Source organism: Acinonyx jubatus, chromosome D4 (assembly GCF_027475565.1).
Source record: "Acinonyx jubatus isolate Ajub_Pintada_27869175 chromosome D4, VMU_Ajub_asm_v1.0, whole genome shotgun sequence".
Classification (NCBI taxonomy): Eukaryota; Metazoa; Chordata; class Mammalia; order Carnivora; family Felidae; genus Acinonyx; species Acinonyx jubatus.
Genome location: NC_069391.1, coordinates 54981794 through 55009605, shown reverse-complemented (window position 1 = coordinate 55009605; position 27812 = coordinate 54981794). Strand labels below are relative to the sequence as shown.

Here is a 27812-nt window from a genome sequence, read left to right as displayed (position 1 = left end):
CTGAACGAGGACTCCAAAAGCACAGAAACATCACCCTACCCACCAATGTTAGTGCGCCCATCCGACAGAAAACACTCCACCTCTTCTTAGTATCTGCTCTTTTCAAATTCCCCTTCATTTCCATAGGCTTGATCAAAAGGCATTCATGAACAAAATTTTTATTTTCAAGTTCACATTTATGAATCTTTCCGAATTCCTTCGATAATAATAGAATTATTAATTCCATTCTGTTCCCCAGAATCAAAGGAAATCAAGTATTAAATAACCTTGCCTTCCCAATATACTTGAAATGCTAATTGACAGTCCTGTCATTCCTTTATAAAACAGAAAGATAAATTACCTGTCCAAAGTGAAACATGCTAAGGGGATCACAGGGCAAGAAAATAACTCAAATTCTGTTTTTTACCAATTCAACAACACATGGGGCACCTATGTGACTGCCATGTTGTTGGGTGGCAGAATTGGAAAAATGAAGACATGATCTGGGAACTCATGGGCCAAGCGAATAGAAGAAAAAAATAATAAGCAGACAATTAAAATACAAATGACAAAAGCAGGGCACCAATCCCAAATTAAAGAGAAAGAGAAGGCTTCCTGGAGGCAAAGAGCCCCACACAGAGTCCTGAAGAACAGGTGGGAGTCAGGGTGAGAGTCATGACTCTCAGGCCACACAGAGGCAAGAGCACACAGCTCCTTCTGCGCATTGCAAGTAGTTTCTTTTAATGTTTGTTTGTTTATTGAGACAGACAGAGAGCATGAAGGGAGGAAAAGACAGACAGACAGAGAGAGGAGAGAGAGAGAATCCCAAGCAGGCTCCACACCGTCAGCATGGAGCCTGACATGGGGATTGAACAAAAAACTGTGAAACCATGACCTGAGCTGAAATCAAGAGTTGAACGCTTAACTGACTAAACCACCCAGGTCCCCCCATTAGTTCCTTATACATGAACTGGGCCTGGAGAAAAGGAAAAACAGGTGATAAGGCTAGAGATGTGGGTACAGGCTAAATTACTACAGGCTCTGCATACCATTCTTAAAGAGTTCAGACATTTAATTTTGGTTTTTAGGGTTTTTCATTTTTTGTTCTTGTTTTTGAGAGAGAGAGAGAGAGAGAGAGAGAGAGAGAGGAGAGAGGGGTTGTGGGAGAGAGAGAATCTTAAGCAGTTTCCAGCCCACCATAGAGCCCAATGCAGGGCTCAATCTCATGACCATGAGATCATGACCTGAGCCAAAATCAAAAGACAGGGCACTTAACTGACTGAGCCACCCAGGCGCCCCTAGACATTTAATTTTGAAGTTTATTTGGTATAGTGGATGACAATGGTCAAACTTTGTTTTAGAAACATCACTGTGATAATGGTGTGGAAGACGTGTAAAAAGAGAAACTGGAAACAAGAAAGCCAGGTAAGAGGCATTTTCAAAAACAGACATGAAAGTGAATAAATGAAAACGAGAGACAGATTCAAGAATTAATGAAAAGCTATAAGCAACAGGACCTGGTAATGTGGAAGCAAGGACGATGAGCCTAGGATGAACCCCACATTCCTGCTTGAGTTTATGACTGGATAGGAATATCAATCACCAAGATACAGAATATGAGAAGAGGGTGTGGTATGACTGTTCCAGAAATTAAGATGGGTCCTGACCAAGAGTTTAAAAGGCTGAGTTCTAGTACTTTATAATGCTGCTATCAACTGAACTTATCCCCCAAAATTCATATGCTAAAGTTGTAAACTTCAACGTGATTGTATTTGGACGTAGGGCTTTTCGGACATACTTAAGGTTAAATGAGGTCATAAGGGAATGGTCCTCATCCAATAGAATTAATGGTCTTATAAGAGGAAGAGCTATTTATCTATCCCTTTTTCCCTCCCTCTTTCCACATGCAAGTACCAAAGAAAAGGCATGTGAGGACACAGTGAGGACGTGACTATCTACAAGCTAGGAAGAGTTTTCACCAGACACAAAACCCTACTAGACCTTGATGTTGGACTTCCTAGCCTCCAGAACCATGAGGAAGTAATTTCTGTTGTTTAAGCTACCTAGTCTGTGGTACTTGTTATGGCAGACCAACCTAACTAATACAGATTTCAACCTTTCCACTGCCTCTGCTCCAAGGAATATGCTACTGCACACTATTCTACATTCTTCTCTTCCACCCATAACCAGGAGAACAAGGGTTGGGCTCCTCACTTGAGGGAAGACAATCTAAGTGCTGGCCTGAAAGGCAGAACTGGGCTAGAGTCTCTCTCTTGGGAACTGAAGAGAAACACTGAGAGAATAAACGAATAGTGAAGTTAGAGTTGAAAAGATAAGAGGATGAATAATTTAAAAAAGGCTAAGATAAAGCACAAGCCTTAGTTATAAAAGAACAAAACAAATGAGCTGACAGAGACATAACACAACTGACATGAGAGTGACAGGTATTCCTTGTGAGATCCAACACAGCCAATGAGAGGTAAACAGAATAGCTGGTCCATAAGATGCACAGTCACTGACATTCATTCTTACTGTGAACCTCATTTTGACAGAAATAATTTGTATGAGGTTCTGTTTGTCCCATTCAAATACCTACCAATCACAGCCTGTTTGGGTACAGCATCACACTATCACACCCCAAAAAAGCAATCCTTCCAAGCATCCTGCTTCGGAAGTACCCTTGCTCCTTGAACTACTTCATTTGGACACACTAGTTCCAATAAGAATTTGAGGGAGCTTTCAGGCAAAGGTAAATTTAGTAAGACCACTGAAATAATTAAGAATCTTACAGGGGGGATAGTTACATCAGAAAAACAAAGTATAGAGAAGCAGCTGCTATGGCAGGTGAATAAAATATTATGAAGTATTCAGTTTTGTTTTGTTTTTAATTTTTTTAATGTTTTTATTCATTTTTGAGAGAGAGACACCAAATGTGAGTGGGGGGAGGGGCAGAGATAGAGGGAGACACAGAATCTGAAGCAGTCTCCAGGCTCTGAGCTGTCAGCACAGAGCCTGATGCGAGGCTCAAACTTGTGAACCACAAGATCATGACCCGAGCCAAAGTTGGACACTTAACTGACTGAGTCACACAGGCGCCCCTGAAGTATTCAGTTTTGACCAGAGCCTGAGCAAAGCTACCAGGTTCCAACCAAACAAAACAAATCCACTGTTGAAAAGGCATATAAGATCTAATTGACAAGGCTTCATTTTATAAATACCTTACTAAATGTGAAAAAAACACAAATAATTAAAATATTTCTGGCTTCAAAATTCTAGTCATAGGAGAATAGAAATATTCACTTCAAACTCCACTAGAAAAATAAGCCAAGTATGCATGTTAAAAGATTTAAATTAACAAAAAAGAAAGAAAGAAAGAAAGAAAGAAAGAAAGAAAGAAAGAAAGAAAGAAAAGAAAGAAAGAAACCAGAAATGGATATAATTTATAAACCAGGAGAAAAAAGATGCAACAAAGAATACTCAAGCAATCTGAAAGAACTTGGGAACAGAGGGGAAAAAAATGAAAAAAGGGAAAATCATAGTCAATAAAAAACACAAAACAAAGGGACTAAAATAAATTCAAATATTCGTATTCACAATAAATATAAACAGGTTAGATTCACTTATTAACAATAAATTCACAATCCAGGGCACCTAGGTGGCTAAGTCAGTTAAGTCTCCCATTCTTGATTTCGGCTCAGGTCATGATCTCACAGTTTGTGAGATCCAGTCCAGCATCGGGTTCCACACTGACAGCATGAAACCTGCTTGGGACTCTCTCTCCCTCTCTGTCCCTCCCCAGCTTGCACTCTCTCTCTCTTTCAAAATAAACAAACAAACAAACAAACAAAAAGGAATCCAGATTTCAAACATGAAATTTAGCGTTGCAGAAGAATTTGGCATTGTTTACCTATATTAAAAAAATGTATATATATATATATGTATATATATATACATATATATACACACACACACACACACACATATATACATAAATGAAATAACAATATATGCTTACATATAAATATGTATACATACAGACTTTCATTATATTCAACAATGAATTAAAAAGGCACATTCTAAAATCAATTACAGTATAGGTTACTTTTAGGTGTAGACAGATAAAAATGGTAGTCTGAGATCACAGAGAGATCCAAAGGGTGCCTTAGCTTTCTCTGTTTTTTTAAAGAAACTATACTTTTAAAATATTTTTAAAGTATATATGTAAAAAGTACCCAGGTTGAAATATTTATGAATAAAATTGTGAAATGTCTGATTTACTTCTAAAAAATGAAAAGGACAAAAGCAACAGGACTGGCCATGAACCAAAGGCTGTTGAAACTGAATGATGGACACGTGAGGATTCTCTATAATAATACTTCACTGTAAAATGTACATTTGAAAGTTTTCATAATAAAAATTAGAAAAACCTGGGCAGTAACCATGTTAAAATGTTAATAACTAATTTTGGAAAATAGAACTAGAGAAGAGTATTTCCTTTTTTATAATTCACAATGTTTTTCAAACCCTTCATTCTTGCTCAGGAAAAATGAAAAAAGATTTCACCTCAAACTACTAAGTTACTTAGAAAAAAAAATGTCATTGATAAATGCTGCCAGAAAATAATTGTCGCAGGCTATATTATTACTTAACTCCTGTGAAAGGAAATGAAATATTCTGAAAAGATTTCTTCAAAAATTAGTATCTTGTAAAGAATTTTCATTTTTATCGTTAAAAATAAGGCTTTAGAGGCATCTGGGTAGCTCAATCGGTTGAGCTTCCAACTTCGTCTTAGGTCATGATCTCGCAGTCTGTGGGTTCAAGCCCCACATCGGGCTCTGTGCTGACAGCGCAGAGCCTGCCTGGAATTCTCCCTCTCCCTCTCCCTGACCCTCCCCCACTTCACTCTCCCAAAAATAAATAAATCTTTAAAAAAAACAAGTGTCTTTATTCTGATTTCCTGATGGCTACTCAGATGCTAGTTTTACCAGTCTGTTTTAGTAAGAGCCTTACTAAAGGCTAGTAAGAGCCTAGTAAAGGCAGAAGCTAATGGCTGTGGATTAGCCCACTCTGTGAGAGAGAGAGCAGCAGGGCAGGAAGTGATGAATGACCTTTGCTGCTCTACTTCGGAAGGCATATACAGTGCAGATGCAAAGGCCCACCTTTGGAAATGATGGGTGAATCCAAGAGAGTACACATAAATATAAGTCTGTTTCAAGTAAGAGAAAACTTACTTATCTTTCATGTATATTCAAATGACAATTCAATGTAATAAACAGTCACGTATCTAAGCTAATACTATAAGAGAGAGAAACAGCAAATTAATCCACAATTACACAGACATACATAAATCAAAATCATTACTTTGACCAAGAATCCACATACTTTAAACAAGTTTTGGTAAAAATAATATCGCCTCATTCCTTTTCACAGTAATTTCCTAACAGGGCAAAAAAACCTACTGAAAAGGAAAATACACATAATACAGAAATTGGAATATTTTGTTACAGGTAGATTTTCACAGTATAGTTACACTAACAAACATGCTGATTAAACTTCTTTTGGTTTTGAAAGTTATTTCCTTTTATCTTTAAGACCGTTGGTTGGCAGTAAAGGGTTCATTATCCCTTCAAAAAGTACACACATTCTATCCTTAACTGCAGATTCCCTAAAGCACATACTTACTTTATAAAGACATTTACCAGATTCATAACCACTTCCAGAATTACACACTTAAATCATATTTTGTGATGCTTTTGAGTTAATTTCCCCTATTTGCTATACGCACCAAAGCAGGAGTCCAATGCTGGTGTTGAAAGGAATGTCAGAAAACATCCGGCTCAGAGACAAGACAAGCAGAAGCTCACCTCACGAGGAGGGGCTCCACAACAAATCGGTGGTGTGTCTGGGATTAGAGCCTCAGGCTGCCTGCTACTATTACTCAGCTGGTTATCTGAAAGGCCAAACTTTCTCTTTAAATTTATTAGACACATCAATTCTGTCTGTAATCTACTGTATTATATTTATTTCCTTTCTCCTCACCCTCACTCATAACTTCTCACACACACACACACACACACACACACACACACACACACGAGAAATACGGACTTCACAATACCTGCTCTCTGGGGACCCATTTTTACATATTTTCCATGCATACTGTCCTATCTTAGTACATCCCCAGAAGGACAGCAGCCCTCCCCCCAAACTGTGAACTCACCCCAAACATGGTGACTCAGGGAAAAGATTTAGATGCTTCTGAGAATGCACATTCAGCCCCTTCTGTTTCTCACTCCCTAGTTAAACTCAGAGGAATTCGGATTGTTGGGCAGTCTGCCACGATTTGCTACCACATTTTCAGTGTTAAGGACCAACATGCAACAGGCCAGCATATTTCTTGGACAGAACCAGACCGGAGGACCCCTCCAAGGGCTGCCCTTGCAGGGGAACAACAACGGGTCGGCATCAGACTCCAGAGGCAGGTACTACTCATAGAGCACTCACTCCAGGCACAGAATTTTCTTGAGGGAAACCAAAAATGCACAGAAGGATTAACTTCAGGCCACAGAATTCTCAGGTGCAATTCCTGAACTGGCAACATTAATCCTCCAGGGAAATTACTCTGGGTTCCTGCCTCCTGCCCTTTTGCCTGCCTGGAGCGAGGCAATTCTCCAGTGGACCCGAAGCAAACTGTATCCTTGGTGCTTAGAAAAAGCATGGATACTCCAAGCGTCCCCATGGGACCCTGAAACACAGCCCACAGCTGCTGTTAGGACTTGTCAACTGCAGGAGGAGGTACAGAAGTATCTGTCATTTCTCAGCTGCCCTCTCAGAGACAGGACTTTCATTGAGTTTGTGAGATCTCAATGACGATACCCAGGCAGAACAATATATAGCTTTGTCAGCTGTGACTGAACAATTCCTCAGGGTAAAGCCTTAAAGGACAGTATAGAGATGTTTTCAATGCAGACTAAACTGCAGAAAGGCAGGGGCGGGGGAGGAAAGAATATTATAACCCTACTGTTTCAACTTCGCTCCCCACCCAACTACCTCAAGTTCATGCTCTTCAGCCAAGATCCATTTTCTAGGGCTTTTTCCCATCACTTTTCAAATAACTCTACTTCTGCCATTTCCCCATTGTTGTTCCTTATGGTTTCTTCTGTTTGGGAATCTTTTCTACAAAAATTAGGAGGACTGCAATCTATCATCATATAGCCTACGTGGCTATCACAAAGCTCTAGATATTTTTATCCTTCCCCATCAATCAGTGCCTCCTAAATTCAGTTTGTGGCCCTTATGATCTCCCCCTGTTGAATCTGGATATGAACAGAGATAAAGATTATAAACTTTACTCAGAAAAGGGCAGGCTCAAATTTCTGACAGAAAGTCCTCTGGGAAGAGAATGGCATATTGGAGGGATATTTAATGTGGCTTCTCTTCTCTCCTGTACTTTGCTGGGGGTGACTAGTAGTCTGCATCCCCCGGTGGCCTGGTTTCCTGGTCTGCACACAGAAGTACCATGTGTGTACTGGGAAGGGCTGCTGAAAGATTATGCTTTCTCTGAGCCCATTTTTGCAATTCTTTTCATGAACCAATTCAGAACCCTTAAATTCAGCTGAAAGAAGAAATCAATGTATGTTTTTGCAATTATTAACGCAGCATTTCGAATATCTTATCTGAAAACATAAGAAAATTTCCTGAGTTTTTACTCTTTCCATAATATAACCTGCTAATACCACATTTTACAGATGTGGCAGTAGAAAGTCAAAAAGATTACTTTCTCAAGGTCACATAACTCAGACTTTTACTAAGCAATCATATTTCGATAGCCACTATTATGTAGGGGTACCAAAAAGTCTATGTAATAAAACATCAACAATTATCTGAAACTACCCATCAAAAGTAATCTAATTCAGCTACAAGAGGATTTGGGGACAGAGAAGAAGAAAGAAATAATAGGCTTAAAAGCCTTATTCAATCTGATTGGATGTCTGTTAGTAGCTTCCCTAAGTAACAAAGTGTTTAATTTTCCATGTCATTTTGCTGATTTAAAAAAAAAAAAAAACTTTATTCCTCAGGTATAAATTGACTACCAAATACTCCCTTCAGGAGGCAAAGTTTCCAAACATATATTCACCACTGATGTCTAAAATGTAAACTTGGCTGTAATCCATAAATTAAAGCAATAACTTGTTATTTGGGGCCTTTAAAAATATGCTATTCAGTAAAAAATAATAATAAAACTGCATATAAGAATTGATTGCTATTGCATCTACTATAACAGTAATTCTCCCAGGGAATTAAATAGTCTCCATGAGTGACTATTTTGGGCAATAAACTAACATTATGTCTACTGTAGGAAATGAAACTATTTATGAAATAGCCTTCCTGTATCCCTGTCTTCTTAAACAGAGCATATGTGCTTCACACACATACATTTCCTTTAACCCTACCAACAGTTTCATATTAGATACACACATTTTTAAATAAGAAAATTGAGGCTCAGAAAGATAAAGTGTTTCCCCGAACCTGATGAAGCTTGTAAGCAAGAGAGCTGTCATTTAAAATGAACCTAAGTCTGATCTGATTGATACCTGACTGATATCAAAACTAAGACCTTTCCACCTCATAGCTCTGTGCTCTAATAAGACTACTGTAGATAAGAAAATAGTTATTTACCTTCAGATTATGTAGCCCCAGGCGCCTTTACTTTCAGAGTTCCCAGAATACTTTATAAAGCTCACTTAAAAACCACTATACCTTTTTATTAATTGTAAGATCCTGAGCTGCTGTTGTAAAGTGGACATTTACAATAACACTCAAAGGGACTGGAAATAATAAGCAAACCAAAAGCTACTATTATTATTTTGTTTTCTATTAGTGTGTGGACGCTAATCTCTCCATTTTGCTACTTCCAATTTTCTATCAGATTAATCAGGTTTATTACATCAGTAACTCTTTAACAAATGAAAATCCAGCATTTCTGAACTGGGATTTGCAAAGCACAATAAAGAAAGCACACAGCTTTCAGGACATTTCTTTCCCCATTGCTGAAAACTATACATACTTTTGTACTGCTGAATATCCCCCAAGTCACCCCCAACAATACTTCAAAGAAGTCGAAATGAATCCAACCATTGCAAACTCAAATTCTGCTTACACAAAGAACTGTCACTTAAGAGTATTATGTTGTCTTCCAGAGAAGACAGATGGAGAGAGAACAGGTCTGATGTGTGGCAAGACAGAGATAAACAAATAGGGCACGAACGGAATAAAAAATAATGAGGTGAGGAAGCTAAAATGGAGAAGAGATAGAAAACATGGAGGGGCAGCAAGATAATTTACAAAACTCTGAGAAAATTCCTTAGCATTCACTAGCCTAATAGGAGGTGGAACAGGGTGTTAACGGAGATTCCAGACGCACAAGAACTGAATCACTTCCCCCACCAAAGTGAAATCTGATCTCAAAGGAAAAACTTCAACTCTCTTTTCTGTCACCAACCAAGTAATCATACACAGTAACAATCATTAAGTCTGAGTCACTTTCCGTGTAACTAGCTTGTCAATATCCCGTAAGATAAAATGTGTGAATGTATGGAGAAAATGAAAAGTGCCCTACGAGCATTATGCATTATTATTAGCATCAGTATGGTTAACTGATATTGTCCTAATTTTAAGAAAATTAGCAAAAGGGCGCCTGGGTGGCTCAGTCGGTTAAATGTCTAACTTCTGATTTGGGCTCAGGTTATTTTCTCACAGTTCGTAGGTTCAAGCTCCGCATCAGCTCTGTGCTGATAGCATGGAGACTGCTTGGGATTCTCTCTCTCTCTCCCTCTGTCCTCCCCTGCTTGTGTGCATGTGCACTCTCTCTCTCAAAATAAATAAGTAAAAATTTAAAAAAAAACAAGAAAATCAAAGCAAAAAAATCTATCCGTGTGTGTGTGTGTGTGTGTGTGTGTACACACACACACACACACACACACACACATACACACAGCATTATTTGACCAAGTTTTAGCCACACACTTATGTTCCCCTAAACAGATTTAGCATGAAATATTTGCACAGGATCCTTCCATTCTCAAATAAATAGGCACTCTCACATCTTATTTTGTATTCATAATTTTGTTACGTTTTTATTCAAGAGGGCCTCCCAAAGTCTACAAATTGTAAGCCCCCACAATCTGTATCTGCCTCTATCAGATGGACAGATACCTAACTTCTGAGCTCTCGATTTAGTGGGAAATAGTTAAATAACTACACTGCAATGGGATATGCTAAATTCTGTGAGAGTACACTGGAATCCAATGCTCTCAGCATGCATTAGAAAGAATTTGGAGATGTGACATGTGAACTGTCCCAAAGAAGGCACAACCTAGGAGTTCTGCCTAGAAGACGCAAGGGCATGAAGAGGGAAGGGCATGTCTTGCTAAGAAAGAAACCACAAAGAAACCAGAGAATTTAAATGACAGGAGTTCTATAGTACAGGGCTCCCAAACTAGACAGGAGCCAGGAAAGCGATGTTTCAAGCCTCCTTGGGCTCTTGCCCTGCAGGTGAGGCAGTGCATATACATAGATACCCAGGACTGGGGGTGGGGCGGGGCAACTAAAATTCATTTCCTGGAAAAACAATTTTGGTAATAGGGTAAGTAACTTATGAAAAAGACAAAGAAATAATGATAGCATAATCACGTTAGGCTGTTAAAACAGACCAACAGAAAAATAATACAGGCCAAGATTAAGGCAAAGACCAGAAAAACAAGGAAATATAGACACATTCATTAGAGGGAAACGAAAAAATTCAATGACCACTAGATGTGTTCTGGGGGCAGGCAGACTGAGTAAGTAACAGCAATGGAAGTTGACTCGCAATGTTTCTAATTTGGGAAACCAAGAAATATTGGGACATCGTTAGCTTAAACAGCAGAAAGAGAATCGTCTTCTATTTTTTAGAGAAAGGGGTGGAAATACACTCCTGTGAACATAACCAGTTTGAAATGTTTCTAGAAAATAGGAAACATTAGAATTTAAGCTCTATGAGGGCAGGAATTTTTGTTGTTGCTGCTGTTGTTTTCGTGGTAGTGGTGGTCCCTTCTTTTCTCAGGGCTATATCCCCAGAACCACAAACAGTGGTGGGCTTGGATTAGGCACTAACTAAATATTTGTTGAAAGAATGAATCAACTACACATGTGCATCTATGGAGAAAAGAACTTGGAAGACCTAAGAGTAGGTGATCACTAGCCTCTGGGTGTCGCTGAAGATAAAAGACATTAGTCAAGAAGTAGGTAGGGATTAACAAGGAGAGAGAACTAAAGTTGGAACCCTGGGGAACATGAACATTTTAAAATATAACTCAATATATAAGAATTATTTTAGTGGTAAAAATCAACTAGAAATAAAGACCCTTCAACAAGAAAGTGAACGAGGATGTTCAAGGAGGAAGGGAGGAAGGAAGGAAGGAAGGGAGAGAGGGAGGAAGGCAGGCAGGCAGGCCGGCCAACTGGCCGGCCCTTCATGCTCTATCACTCTAAGTACCATATGCATAAAGCACCCACTATGGCCAACACACTAGGCAAGGTTATTTGTGATACTGACATAAAATAAAGCTTATTTGACCTCACTTTGGTTCCTAGACCAATGTGAAAACAAATTACTTACAGAAGATAACCTTAATAAGATCAAATTAAAAACAGGGTGAGATCAAAGTATTTTTTTTTAAGCAAACTCCACACCCAACGTGGGACTCAAACTCACAACCCTAAGATCAAGAGTTGCATACTCTACCATTGAGCCAGCCAGGTGCCCCAAATCAAAATATCTTAGACATCAACAATCATCTGTGAGGTAAATTAAAAATCTTAGCAGAACTGGGGCACCCAGGTGGCTCAGTCGGTTAAGTATTCCACTTCGGCTCAGGTCATGATCTCATGGTTGGTGAGGTTGATCCCCACATCGGGTGAGCTTGAGACCCACTTCAGGCTCCGTGCTGACAGTGTGGAGCCTGCGTGAGATTCTCTCTCTCCCTCTCTCTCTCTCTCTCTCTCTCCCCCTGCCTCCCTCCCTCTCTCTCTCTGCCCCTCGCTCACTCACGCCCATTCTCTCTCAAATAAATAAAAATCCTAGTAAAATCTTTATTTCTTCAAAAACGAAATAAAGTCTACATATACAGAAAAGAATATATTTAAAAAATATAAAATCAGCTATAATCCTCTCTTATTCACCTTCAGATAATTTGTTAATTGAATATGTATACAGTCAAGAGGAAAACAAAATTTGTTCATAATAATAAAAGCAATGTATTACATAATTGGAACTAAAGAATGGCTGGAGAGAACCTTGTATTGCTCTGACAGCAAAGAGATGTCATGGTCTAAATCAGCAGATAAGCCTGTCAGTGGTAGTCTACACTGCTGAGAATACACTGAGGAAAGTCAGCAAAAGAGATGACAATTTACATCTTGCTGGCAAGATTACAGGTATTTCAGATTAGGGAAAATTATACAAAGAAATCCAAATTCATATGAACCTATCCAAACATGAAACTTAGCCATGTAAGATAAATAAGCATGGACCAATTCAATCCCTTAATTACTAATTGACAGAAAACTGTTAATAGGCTACACTATTTAGTTACTACATATAATTCCACAGGACTCACTAGGGCCATCCTGACAACTGGTATTTTCTCTCTGAAAACATTTTAAGAGGTCTTATTTTCTCTCAATAAACATGGCTATTTGCTTCTTAATTAACTCAACCACAATTTAACTACATTCATTAACAGTCTTTTACTATGGTACTCAAAAGACTGTTAACATTAAGATTATAAACCAACTTTTACTTTTGTAATAACCCAGAGAACACATCTGCCTTAAATGTTTGAGTTTTGTTTTGCTTTGCTTTTGCCACTTAATTTCAATTAAGTGACTAAAATTAAGAGACAAACATATAAATGTTAAAAGCGGCCCCCAAAATCCGAGTGATGCCAACAAAAACAACATGTTTTCACAATATAACGATCATCCTCTCTCCAATTCTTGGTACCTTTGACGATGTTAGTTGTAACATGTACTGAATGGCAATTATTTAGATAATTTAGGCACCAAATTACAACTTAGCAAATTTACTATATGATTGTCACATAAATCTATCCCAAGAAATCACAAATAAATTCATCAAAAACTATAAAAACTTCAAAAACATATGCAAATAAGTCAGGAGAATTAGGCAAGCAGTATTTTAGTATATGTGCTGCCGAAGCGAGAGCAAGGCAAGCAGTATTAAAGTTTTGAGCTCAACGCTGAAACTGACTTCACAAAGTAGGATACATAGGCTTGTGGAAAGCCTCAATACTCACGTGACCTTTTTTTTACTTGATATCTTTAAAGACTAGAAAAAATTTTAATCTCTATTTTACAATTGTTAGTTTTTTTCACAAAATATGTAATTTACATATTTTGAAATCTCAAGTAATCTTATATAAGGGCATTTAAATTTTAAGTTTATCCAAAAGAGGCATGAATTTAAGAGCCAGTAATACTGTCAAATACAAAAGTCTAACAAAACAAAGTCAAAACCAACAACAAATACAACACAATGAATAAAGTGCAGGAGAATTCTAAACTATTTTTTTAAGTTTATTTATTTGGAGAGAGAGCAAAAGCTTAAGCACCTGAGCAGGGGAGGGGCAGAAAGCAAGGGAGAGAATGGGTCCTAAGCAGGCCCCCCACTGTCAGCGTGAAGCCCAAAGAAACCCTGAAATCTTGACCTGAGCAGAAATCAAGAGTCAGACCCTTAACTGACAGAGCCACCCAGGCAACCCGAAACTATTTCTTTAAAAAAACCTCTGAATGGTATATCCATTCAGTAAGATGAACTAGTACTCAGCAATAAACAGTATTAAACTATGAAGAGAGGCAACATGGATGAATCCCAAAACACCAAGCAAAAGAAGTCACATAAAATGAGAGAATATCTTGTATGACTGCATTTATGTAAAACTCTAGAGAATGCAAACTACTCTGTACTGACAGAAAGATCACTGGTTATAGGAGATGGGTAGGTAGGGGGGACAGGGAAGTTTTATAAAGGGCCATGAGGAAACTTTTGAGGGTGACGAATATGTTAACTATCTTGATTACGGGGATAATTACACGGGGGCCAAAATTCAACAAACTGCACTTTCAATACATGCAGTTTGTCACATCAATTACAAATTACACATCAATAAGAAGGAACTAATGTAATGAATGCTCTGTCCATAAAAAACAAAGGCCAGTTTTTCAGTGAAAACCAGAAAAAGAAAACAAGTGGCCTCTGGCTTCCTCAAATGGCAGTTTCTCTTTCTTCCCAAACAAATTACCACAATAACACTTAGACTCACACAACAGCCTCCTACATGTCCTCCCTCCTTACCCGAAACCAGTCCATTCTTCAAGGTCACCACCAGTGTATAGCCTAAGGTCTCTTTAAGAAGTTTGTTATGTGCTGAGCTGTGTCCTTCTTCCCACTGCCCCAAAATTCACGTGTTGAAGTCCTAACCTCCCATACCTCAGAATGTCCTTGTATTTGGAGACAGGGTCTTTAAAGAGGTAAAATTAAATGACATCATTGGGGCTCCCCTAATCCAGTATGACTGGGAGACACAGGGAGAAGATGGCCATCTACAAACTGCCAGGAAGCAATCCTATGTTGATCTCCAATTTCTTTGAAATCCTGTAACTTTAACATGTGTAAAACTTTCTTATTCTTTCCTTTCTTTGTGTGACTACTTTTTCGACCAAGACAGTAAGCTTCTAGAGCAGTATCTTGTTTGATGTTCTCCTCAGTGCTTAACCCAATGCAACATGCGTCCTAGTCCATCTATTATTATCTACTGAACAAATAACTACCTCAGATCTTCCCAGAAAATATTTCACAGGAAGGCAATGGATTATTTAAGTAGAAGTAGTTCTTCATCTCCTTATTCGCCCACACAGAACCCCACTATAATTATTTAACCATAGTATATCAACTTTACCATACTAACCCTAATTTACAAGAAAAAATAACACCTTTCTTGTTATAAATAAGGGGTTGATAATGTACATAACAATGTAACAGTACCAAATGAATTCCTACTTTAGGCCAAATGTACTTTAAAAGCACATACAGCTGTTTGGGAAATACAACAATGATAAAATATATCATCAGTCATATGTCCCACTAAGAATTCTATGGGAAGTTTTCTGCCTCTTCATTTTGAAGTATAGGATCTCTCTCTGGCAGATGTGTTGTTTGCTCAAGCATGTATGGGGACATTTCCAGTCCAACACATCAACTTTGATTCAAGATATTTTATGAAATTCACCAAGTACTTTGTACATATTATAAATGTACAAAGTGGTACCAACCTGCAACTCAACCTAAGAGAGTCAGGTTAAGATCTCAGACTTGGAATGTAATCTGAACAAAATAATCTGGGCAATTTAACTCAGGGCAGTTAGTTATCTTCTGTACAATTCACTGCTGAATGCCAGCTTCTAAATCCCTTAATCTTAACTCTAGACAATGGGTCCACTTCTTCATTTGTAAGGCAGAGCCTCCACACGCCAGCAGCTAACGGGTAAAAGCCTGAATCAATGCAAACTTACATTTCAAGGATTTCCACAAATCTCTCTGAGTACTCCCACCTTGCAGTGAGACAGTAAACTCTAGGGACAGCCTCCACTCCTTCATGATATATGTGCATTTCAAAGGTATCTGAAATGCAAAGAAGTCTTTAACGGTCAAACAGGGCAATGTCTATGTAATAGGAATTTGGAGCACACTAAAAGCTGCAACTGACATCTTTCCCTGCCTAAGTCAAAAGCAACAGGCTCAGGCAATAAAAGGAAGAAGTATGGTAAAGCGAGAAGGAAAACCAGAAACGAGACATGGGAAATGGAAAGAAGAAAGACCAATGGGAGCCAAAAAAAAAAAAAAGAAGAAGAAGAAGAAAAGGAACACATATTAGAGGCATGTACACATATGATCAATCTCTTAGTAATACTGAGAATAAACTTCATCATTTTTTGTTTCAGCAAATGTTTGGGAAGGAGGAGTGAAGAGTCAAGCCTCCCCAACAAACTGGCTTTGTCTCAAGTGGTAACTTCCCTACAAAAAGGAATCTATGATGCCCCCCAGCCTCTGCTGGTCTCTACCTAAAAACACAAAACTATAATTTCAACCTGCTCAGGTAGCAGGGCAGTAAGATGTCACTTGTACTAACTGCAGAACACCCTGATAATTTGGCTATCTATATTAAAGTAACTACGCACACAATTTTTGCCAATCAGAAAACCCACTGTATTCTAGATTCTGACCCAGAGCAATACTGAAAGGTTAAGAAATCTTTTTGAGAGTGAAACTTGGAAATGAAAAAAATCCAACACATTAACTTAATTTGACTATTGAGGAAAAGTCAGACAGTTCAAGGGATACCAGAAACAGAGCATGAAAGGCAATGAGATTAGACAACGTACCCATCACAAGAGGGAGCATTTAAGCAATACTTTTAAAGGCTGCTCTGCGTTCACACTTTTTTCTGTAAAGAAAAGAGTAAATATTTCATACTTTGAAGGTTATACATCTATGTCTCAACTATGCAACTACTCAACTCTCCCACTGCTGCTTTGAAAACAGCCACAGACAGTAAAAAATCACCATACACGATTGGAATGAGTGAGGCTGCGTGCCAATAAAACTTTACTTATGCACATTAAGATTCGGTTTTCACATAATTTTCACATGACATATTATTCTTTTGATTTTAATTTTCAACCATTTAAAAACGTACAAACGATTTCTAACTCCTACACTTTATGGGTAAAAACAGGCTGCTGCTGGCCATTGTGGCCTATGGCCCTTAAGTTTAGAGACCTCAGCTTTAAAAGACCCTATTATGAACTCAGAGCAGAGATAGAGCCCAATCCAGATAGACGTGCCCATTTGCAAACTAGCTTATTAGCTAGCTGGAAATCTGGGGATCCTTGACAAGACTATCCTCACCACTCTAACCCTCTCAGCCCCTCTTTCAGGCAAGGGCACAGGTGCACCCATCCAGAGTTTTGCATTGAATTAGAAGTTCAAACCTAAGAACTTGGAAGTTTTGTCGGTTTTTTACATGTAACAGGTGCTAAAGCATGTATTATACAAATTTAGCTGACTCGACCCTCTAAAAAGGTTCATTGTAGTCACCTATGCCCGCATTCAACATATAAAAACTCCCAAGCCCCAAACCATAATCTCATAAGTTTTTAAGATAATACCCCCCCCCCACTCCCTAAAAGGTAACCTAAATGAGCGATGTCTAGGGAAACACAAAAGGTATATTTACACCACGGCTGTGCACCAAAGCTGGATGACAGCATCTAGACACTTTTCAGATTCTTCCTCTCTGGACATCTAAGGAATATGGAGAGTATTCTTTCTAGGCTGAAGTCATGGTCCTCTTATCTGATGCTACCAAAGAAACCCTAGCCGCCACCGGCACCCTCCCCACACAAGGCATGTAGCGCCCACGCCCGGGTTCTTCGCAAGCTGAGCAAGCTCTGCAAGCCCCGCCCGCTTGGATGGAGACGTCCAGCCGCCCCCGACTCGCCCCCAGCCACTGCGCAGCGGCGCCCACCCCCCAGTCCCCCGCTGTCGCCTGGCCCCTCCTACGTTAGGCAGTCCCAGCCTGAATTCCCATGTGATCTGCAGGAAAGAATAGCCTGGCCTTTGGGCCTCCGCAAGGAACGCAAGCAAAAATGTACACCATCACCACCCCCGACACACACACACACACACACACAACTTCCAAGACACAAAGCATCTCCCGAACCGCGCTTCCCGAGAAACATCCGGCTAGGAATCGCAGACAAAGGGGCCCCAAAGACGCCGGGTAGAGAAAGAGGATGGCGAGAGCAAACTGATCCCACCATGGGTGGGGGGGCGGCGGATGAAAGGGCACACGATCCGCGGGGGGTTGGGGCGGGTACCAATTAACGGAGCTCTGGGGTCCCAACGACTAGGCTGGAGACGCCACTCTGGGGGGCCTTTCTCCCCACCCGCTACCCGCCTGGCACAGCATAACGCTAGAGGGGACGTCCGGCCTGGACCGCGGCCACACCAGCGGCGAGCAACAGGCTCCCGCGCGCCGCCCCCCCCCCCTCCCCCCCGAGCACTGGCTCGCGCGCCAGGCCCGCGGTTCCCCTTCCTGGCACCATCCTCGGGCCCCTCCAGGCGAAGAAAACGAAAAAAAACTTTTAAACCGTTTAGAGTAAGCGAGGGCAAAGAGGGGGGTGGGAGGGCTGAAAGGACTGGGACCAGCGCTCGGGGGCCATGCAAACAGCGAAGGAAACTTCCAGACCCCATCCTTTTAAAGAGCCGGAGGAGCCGCGGCTTCCCGGTACGGCCCGGCCGCGCGGGGTGGGGCGAGTGCACCCCGCCCGCCGCCCGCCCCGTGCGCGGAGCCCCCGGCGCCCGCGCACCTTCCCGGCCGGCGCGCGCGCGCAGAGCGCGGGGGCGCGCTCCGGCCTCCGGGCCCGGGCCCGGCGCCGCTTACCCGGCTAGCGGCGGCCGCCGCGGGCGGGGACGCGGAGCGGGAGGAGGGCTGGGGAGCCGGGGTCGCCGGGGACTCGGGTGCCTCGCCTCGCTCGCGCTCGCCCTCTTCTCTGCTGAAGTAACGGCCCGGCGGGGAGCTCCGGGATAAACGCGCACAGAAACTCACGCGCGACCGAGAAACTTAATCCCGCCCGGCCGGCGGCGGCCCGACGCCAGTCTCGCGCTCCGCCGCGCCCCCCCCCCGCCCCCTCCCGCGCGCGCCGCACTTGCGCCGACCGGGACTGCCGAGGAGGAGGCGGCGGTGGCGGCGGCGGCGGCGGCGAGGCCGGAGCTGCCGGGGCTGCGTGACGCCTGCGGCCGGCGGGGCGGCGGGCGCGCCTCGGCCAATCAGGGGGCGCGGCCCAGCCCGCCGGTCCTGGGGTGCGGGGAGTGGGTTCCGTGCGGTTGCCTGGGGAAATACGGAGCGCCCCGTTAGATGGGAATATCCAATAACAAGGAATAATTATTTTGGTCAAGGGGGGCCCGTGCAATGTTTGGGACATACGAAACATTTGTACTAAAAAATTATTCATTGTTTATCTGAAATTCGAATTTAGCTGGGCGGCCTGTATTGTCGTTTCTAAGTCTGGCAACCTGTGGGAACTGGTAGCCTGTATTTATAGTTTTGAGGTCTTAATTTTTTTTTTTTAATATTTTATTACGTGGACTGCCTTGTGGATGCCTTCTATATGGGTAGCTTAGGTAAGTGGTATGGGAAGGTGACGAGAAGCGCTTTAATGAGGCATGGGGCGCAGAGACGAATAATCTCACATTCTAACTTTCAAAACTTGGTGTGCTTCTTAGACATCCAATTAACAGACAAAAGCAGTAAACATCAAAGAAGGGTTCAGAATCGCACGGTGCCAGGAAAGAACCTACTCATTTCTATTTTGTGCCATTAAAGGATGTTTCTGATACCCTCAATTCCTGAGTCCCAGGAATCTTCTCTTGGAAGAAAATTGCTCCTTGTCTCCAAACATAAATCTAATATTAGGGCATACATCAAAGATACTCAGAAGTCCAATTTAAAATATTTACAAGAATTTCTTTTAATATCCTGAATTAAAAATTCCGATTTCTTTGACAAACTCGTAATTTTTTTTTCTTTTTGGTCTACTAAAAATAGTCCATTGTATTTCTCCAGTATTCACCAAATATTTAAGGGGAAATACAGTTTTTAAAACATACAGAGCTGCAGAGGGAGACTGATTTGAGCTATGTTTAATGAATAAGCTTCGAATTAGATCATTTGCCTGCAAATGACTGGGAGTAAAATGAGCTCAAGTGCCCTGGGTGGAGGAAGTGTCCTTGGCCCAAGACCCATTGTGCTGTCTCAAAAGTCGGCATCAGCGTAGATTTGCCCACTAGCGAATTAAAAACACTGACTAAATTTCTTCAGCATCTGTGGATATCCATCTCCTCTGGGTCGTTTGAAAATGAAAGTGAAGTTAGGATTGAAGGGAAAACTCATCCCTTATATCTTCAACCCTTATATCTGCAACATCTCTGTGTTGCATAATCTTTCAATCAGCACGCTCAAATCTCAGCTTGAGAGAGAGAGAAAGACAGGCAGGCAAAAACATTACTCTCCAGCCCATCTCTCTTCAGTTACATTTTCTCTTTCCTTCGCTATTAGATTTCTTGACATCAGCTAACTGCATCCTGCCTTCTTGCCCCATCAACTGCACTGAAAGGGCTTTTGCTGGACACCAATAGCCTTCCGTTACCTAAGCCCAATGGGTATGTTTCTCTCGTCATATTTCTTGTCCTCTCAGGTGCATTTATAACTGTTGAACCCTCTCTTGAAGCATTACCCCCCACCTCATGATTCCATAAAACCAACTCTTTCGCTCCTTCTTATTCAGGGGCAGGTGTGTGGGACCTGAAGCTTATATAATTTGCGGCTCTGCTTTAAGAAATGAAAACCAAATATATCTTTCTTTTGAAAACTTTACAGACATATGTGACCATGCAAACACATTGCAAACGTTCTCCTAGGCAAGAGAAAGACCCAGAATCCTTTTTATAAAGTTCTATTTAAGTTTTATTTATCTCTACCCCTCGTGTGGAGCTCAAACTCATGACCCTGAGCTTAAGAGCCGCATGCACTTCTGACTGAGCCAGTCCAGCACCTCTGAGAAAGACCCAGAATCTTAGCCTTCATTAGCTTCAGAGTAGATCTGCTTCTGACCTCGGGCCGCTCTTCAATCTCCGTTGCCAACTAACCTCCTCTCCCTAACCTTATATGCTGGAGTTCCTCAAGATTCAGTTACTGGTCCTACGTAAGTAAGTTGATTTTCCCCTTCAGCTTATCATCTATTGGTCAAAGATTCCTAAATTTTTACTTCAATCTAGCTTTCTCTATGTATCTGAGTGTTTACTTGACTTCCCTGTTTGCCTGTCTCAAACCTACATTATCCAAAATGGAACCGTGATATTTCTGCTCAACCTTGGTCATCTTTCACAGTTCAGTGTCTCAGTGAATGGACCTACCATGGATGTTATTCAGATTCCCACAAATTAGTATACACCCACTGTGCTACATTCCCCTTGTATTCTATTGCTTCATAGTATTTGTCCTACTTTGTAATTATATAGTTAGTTTTACAATTGCCTATGCAGTGGCTTTATGCCCCCTTAGGCCACAAACCCCAGGACTGCAGGGACCAGGTCACTGTTTCATCCTCAGAGACCAGCAAAAGGTTTCACAACTGGTTAGTGTTCAAATGACATAGACAAATATATGACTGCAAGAATGAGTGATTCATCTACCGTGCTTCTGTGTTCTCGCCATAGACTCATCTCAAGGCATCCCTTTTGGAAAGGATTCTCTTATTGCTTACAAATTCTGAAGGATTCCTCTTCTTTGAATAGTAAAGCATTGCCATTTGTCATTTTCCAAAATCTGGTCATTCTCAAAGGCAAAGGAAATAAGTGCATGAAATGCTAACCGCTAGGAAAGTACAGGAAGGGAACAAATCTGAATACTGCAGGTATTCTGAGGGTCTTAAAAGGTAAAATGACATCTGTTCTATTGCACTCTAGGGGAAAAGCCCTTATTAGAGGGTAAGATTAAGGAATTTCCTTTTCTGATTTAATGCAAGTATATAAATGAGATTAAAACAAAGGATTCTACCTCGTTCCAAAAGACACTGTTGCTCTGGTCTCATTTCGCAAAGCGAATCCTACAGGCCCACTTTAAAAAGTGATATATCAGAGGACAACAGGCATCTTGTTTAGGTCAGTTCTTCCATAAAATTATCTAGCATTTGGGGACGATGTCATCTGGGAGCTTCCCCTTTTGAAGTTAACCCATACAGTTATAGCTCTTTTGTCCTCTGCTTGTTCTAAGCCAGAGGGACCAAGATTTTCTACAAGAAGCAAGGCACTGTGGTGTATTGCTCTGATTTAAAAAAAAAACATCAAGAGGTTCAAGCAAAACCTTACAGAGAAACCCAAATTATAGAGTAGATGAAATAGAGCCGCACTTCTCTATGAGGTGGGTTGAAACTCATCGCAAGCATATAGATCAATAATTCTAGTTTGTGTAGATCACAGACTCTGGGATCTGAAGAGGAGGGAATTAGGAATGCTGTGTGCATCCCAAGTATATCCTCAGTGAGGCATTCTCCACACCAATTTGTTTTTCTCAAATCTGAGTAATCTTCAGACCATTTTTATACGGAAAATGATTTGGGGGACTTCCAGGATTGACTTAAATTATTTTTTTATTATAATTTAATAATCACAAGCATAAATGAAGTACATAATATTATTTTACATTTGTTGCCCCTCTGTAACTCTAAAACTGGTGAAAGGCACAAGTTGTCCGCTCAAAATCTTTAATGTCTGCTAGGAGGATAGATCATGGACATTCAATTATTTTTTTGGTTTTAATTTGTTTTTAATGTTTATTTATTTTTGAGAGAAAGAGAAAGAGAGAGAGACCGAGTGTGAGTGGGGATGGGGCAGAGAGAGAGGGAGACACAGAATTCGAAGCAGGCTCCAGGCTCTGAGCTGTCAGCACAGAGCTCGACACGGGGCTCCAACCCACAAAACCCTGAGATCATGACCTGAGCCAAAGCCGGACGCGCAACTGACTGAGCCACCCAGGTGCCCCATGGACATTCAATTCTTGGTTCATGAAGATACAGAGAAGGACCCTTTTAGTTGCCTTTCAAGCACACAGTCTCTGTTCCACCTTCCTACAGGCAGATAGCCTTGGTGCGCAAGACGGGCATCTCTCACTGGGAGGTGTTTCTGCAGGACTCCAGGTCAATGCTTTATATGAACCAAATCCTTTCCCCAGGACTAAATGACTCTGGGGAAATTCTAAGTGTGGGACAGTGGACTATTTCCATACCTTAAGCAGCTCTAACTCTGATTAATGTTTCATTTAAGAGCAAAGAAGGTAGCATGTGTGCATCATCCTCTGCCTAAAGCTTATCCACTACATAACAGATACGCATTTCTGATTTGTTACAGTTTGCAGAAAGATTTTTTTTTCTGTCCACTGGCTGACTGATTTAATGGGTTCAGTTGGCCTCTAGTTTCTCAAATAAAAGAAGAGATTTTTTTTCAGTCTGTTTAATGTTAGAAAAACATAGACCATTTTAAACAATCTTTGGCTTGTTTTCACCATTGGAAACAGACAAGATTGAAAGAGAAGAATATGAAGAAGACAGGAAAGAATGTTAGCATAATAAATATATATGTGTCTAGAAGAAAGCCATTAGGAGGAGGGAATGGCTAAGAAAGAATTCCAGGCATGAGAAAAATGCAAAATTATATCTCTTTTGAGAACATGTAGAATAATCTGTCTCTCTTCATGTAACAACTGTTTATAGAAGATTAGAGGCAGTGAAATCTACAATGCGTCTGATTGGGTTTCATATCTCTAAGGAAGAAAGAAAGGGCGCTAGGAGGTCATGACCATCTGCCCTTGAGTTAATTTGCTTTTATACCCACAGAATTCCGGCGCAATGAGGAAATCCTGGGCAAAAACATTGGAACTGGGTTATTTTGGGGGTAGATACATCCAAACACTGTTCCAGAATCTGACTCAACTTCATGCAAACTTGAATGACATTTTAGAATCTCTCTCCTACAAAATATGACTGTAAGTCAAATATCCAAACAGAGGTCAAGAAAAATAAGCAATGAATAAGCAGTTAACAGTAATGAAAACAATTTGTTCAAGTTGCACAGTGTCTTTTAGGTAATAACCCTCTATGTTCTATAAGAATAGAGAAAAAAAACAACTGAGCTTTCGAGATGACCATTGTGTGACTGGATCACATATTACCTGAAGTCTGCCCCATCTCTTGAATTTGCACTTAGATGAGCCAATAAATCTCCCCTAGTTTTTAAAGTAGCTTGTATTGGGTTTTCTGTTATTTGCAACTAAAATCACTTAAGCTTATGAAATATCCATATTAAGCCATTCACAGTGAGCTAGACAGGTACTTTCAAGTGTCAAAGAACACACTGAGATTACCTCAACTGAAAGGAGTTTGTTAAAGAATAGCTAGGATCGTGAAGAAGACAAGAGTCTCCATAGGTGAAATGTGACATCTTTCTGGTCGTACCACAAGCACACAGAGAGAAAGGGGAGGTCAGTTCAGAGGATCCAGCTCTTAAGTTCTAGTTTTCTTGGAGTTTTTGCCCTTCTACCATAATTATGATTTAGCACAGCCTTGTTTCTATTTACCTTGTTTTCCTTCTGCCTCTAACAATGTTTGCTTAAATTGGTTCCTTGAAAATCTGGTGATTCTTCATATTCTGTTTTATTTAACAATGAGGCAATGAACAGCTCTTGTGTTCTGTACCCACAGTAAGGCTTGTTGACATATATGTTTCCTTTTTTTTAATAATTTTTTTTCATGTTTATTTTTGAGAGAGAGAGAGACACACACACAGAGTGTGAGCGGGGGAGGGGTAAAGAGAGGGAGACAGAATCTGAGGCAGGCTCCAGGCTCTGAGCCGTCAGCACAGAGCCTGATGCGAGGCTTGAACTCATGAACCCCTGAAATCATGACCTGAGACAAAGTCGGGTGCTTAACAGACTGAGCCACCCAGGAGCCCCATATATGTTTCACTTTTAAGGGAGCAGCATTACATTCAGGAGTCCTGAAATTTCAGAAAAAGAAGTCTTTGCTCAGATCCATTTGATGATTTAAAGAGGATGTTTTTAGGTGTTTGAGAAATAGACCCCTGGCTGCCAGGAGTTCTGTATGGTAGCTGCCTATTTGTACATATGCATGTGTGTGCACATATTTATTTGTGTGTGTGTGTGTGTGTGTGTGTGTGTGTGCGCGCGCGTGCCTGTCTACATGCATGTATATGGTAGTGTGAATGTCAGGGTTTTTAAAAATATTTTTTAGTTAATTAATTTATTTAGAGAGAGACAAAGAGAGAGAACACAGGAAGAGCAGAGAGAGAAGGAGAGAGAATCCCGAGCAGGCTCCGCACTGTCAGTGTGGAGGCCAACGTGGGTTCAAACTCATGAACCGTGAGATCTCGACCTGAGCCAAAATCAAGAGTCAGACACTCAACCGAGTGAGCCACCCAGGCACCCCAGTAATGTCATTTGTTTTAATCCCCATGTTTTGTACCTGACATTTTATTTCAACTCTCCATCATATGTGACATTTCAATATCCACAGCTTTTCTGCAGTTTAGTACATGGATTGCTTCCCTCCATAGCTGTAGTATTTTAGGCCTTAGGGCAGTGCTTCTCAAACTATTTGTGAAGATTTCTTATTTATTTATTTATTTATTTATTTATTTATTTATTTATTTATGCTTTCTGCCTCTAATTTCCAAAGTATCACTGACCAATGCACCTTAAATGAATTACGAATGATTAGATGCATAGATGTTGGGTCAATGTCCAATTGTTCTAAAGAGCTTTAAAGAAATGTTTAATTTCTTTGTGGACCAGGCTACCCACAAAGCAATTCTCCAGGGCCCTGTTACTCCAACTATGGTCAATAAACCAGAAACATCTGCATCTCTTTGGAACTGGTTAGTAATGCAGAATCCCAGTCATCACCCGAGACAACTAAATTAGAATCTTCATTTTAACTCGATGTCCAGGTGATTTGTACACATGTTAAAGATCGTAGAGAATTTCTACTCTTTCATCTGATTTTTGTCTTCCAGGAATGTACCGCTTACATCTTTGTGCGGAAAGCTTCATTTTTTTCTTTCTGAGTTTCAGATTGCTGGCATCTTTTCGTCTTTTCCTCATTCATGCCACTGATCAAATATCACCTCTGCGGAGAAGTCTTCATTGGCTCTCCAATAAAATTAGCAGCCCCTTCCACATCACATTACCTTGTACTATATTCTTTACATTATTTATAGCTATCTAAAATTATTGCTGACTCTGCCTGCCCCACCCCCTCCCCTGCACTCGGCCCAGCTAGAATGTAAGCTCAATGAGAGCAGAGATCTGTCTCATTTCCTGTCCTTTACCCAGTGCCAGCTCCCTGCCTGCTTGGGGGTAGGACTCAGCACTGCTTACACTGTGCTCCAGTTAATTTCATGACTCTGCTCGCCCCTGGCTCCTACTGCCTCACCTTTTCTGTCTATAGCTTCTTCTGTGTGTCCCTTTGAATTTGTAGCAGAAAGCCCCACCCAAACTGGCTTATAAAAAAACAAGGATGCTGGCGTAAGTAACTGGAAAGGTCCGCAGTAAATGCAGTGGTCAGACCCAGTTCCCTCAGGGCTCCGGCCCTCTTACCCTCCAACTTTTTCAGCCCTGTGCTTTCTCCATGTGCCAGCTTCCTGTTCATGTTGGTGGCTGGAGGACCAGCGTCCTGGCTCTCACATTCTCGTGGAGTGCGACCCAGAGACCACGTTGCTCTCTGTCTCTCGAGGTAAGGAGACTTCTGTCCCCCAAACCTCCCGCAACTTCCTCCAACGTTCCTTCGACTGATTTGGATCACAGGCCCATTCTAATACGTATACACATATAGAGTGGTATAATTACAAACGTTAAAATGTATAGATTTAAAGGTAATTTCTTTAAGTTTTGACAATTATATGCATCCACATAGACACCATCAAACCAAAATGTAGAATATTTCCAACTCCTGGAAAGCTGCTTGTGTCCTGACCTTTCCAGTCAGTCCCGTTAGTAACAGCACCCTGCTGAGCCATACTGGAGTTGGAAACAAAGAACAATCGGGAATATCGAACCTGTCTTTATGTAATATATTGATGTTTTATTCATCATTTACATTAATTTTTAAGAAATGTATTGGGTTTAAATATGGTTTATCTTGGGGCACCTGGGTGGCTCAGTCGGTTAGGCAGCCGACTTCGGCTCAGGTCATGATCTCGCAGTCTGTGAGTTCGAGCCCCGCGTCGGGCTCTGTGCTGACAGCTCAGAGCCTGGAGCCTGCTTCGGATTCTGTATCTCCCTCTCTCTGACCCTCCCTCGTTCATGCTCTGTCTCTCTCTGTCTCAAAAATAAACATAAAAAAAGATTTAAATATGGTTTATCTTAATTACTCGTTATTGTTGTTGTTGTTGTTTAATGTCCTCTGTCTTAAATCTTGGCCCAAGGCCAGCGCACACACCTTACATGAGTCTCCCTAGTGGCTGCCCTGCAATCAGAAAACCTCTGTTTCTGTCTGTCTCTTGTTTCTTTCTTTGTTTTTAATGTTCATTTATTTTGGAGAAAGAGAGAGAGCACGTACGTACACGCATAAGCGGGGGAGGGGCAGAGAGGGAGGGAGACACAGAATCCGAAGCAGGCTCCAGGCTCTGAGCTGTCAGCACAGAGCCAGACTTGGGGCTTGAACTCACGCACCATGAGATCATGACCTGAGCAGAAGTCGGATGCCAGTCAACTGAGCCACCCAGGAGCCCTTTGTCTCTTTTTTTAATATGATAACTACCTGCGATTTCTCCACATGATATCCTCTATATAGCTGAGCTGTTTACATGGTAGCTAAAGGCTTCCAGAGTAAGTGCCCAAGAGAGCCACAGGCCAGCTGTATTCCTTACCTGATTTAGCCTTGGAAGTCACCCAAGGCAACTAACTTCTGCCATATTTCATTCATCACAACAGTCGCAAAGTCTCACCAAGTACAAGGAGAGGGAACATAGACTCTGTCTCTTGACAGAAGGAGTATCAAAGAATTTTCAGATGTATTTTTAAACCCTGGATCCCATTGCTTTTGTAGCCAATTTTGGATTATAGTGAATAGCCCTTATT

General features: G+C 41.1%; 1 protein-coding gene across 13 annotated transcripts in view; it reads right to left on the bottom strand.

Moving 5' to 3' along the window:
• Positions 1 to 18807, bottom strand: part of MPDZ (multiple PDZ domain crumbs cell polarity complex component) — a 160382-nt gene extending 141575 nt beyond the window's left edge. For 5 of the 13 annotated variants that reach the window (XM_027047128.2, XM_053205101.1, XM_027047132.2 and 2 more), the window contains exon 1: positions 18546 to 18806. The gene's annotated coding sequence lies outside the window, so the exon portion shown is untranslated. Of the gene's footprint in view, positions 1 to 18545 lie in introns of all 13 variants that reach the window. The other 8 variants (XM_027047126.2, XM_027047131.2, XM_027047127.2 and 5 more) reach the window with 2 other exon arrangements.
• Between the last annotated feature and the right edge of the window lie 9005 nt (positions 18808 to 27812).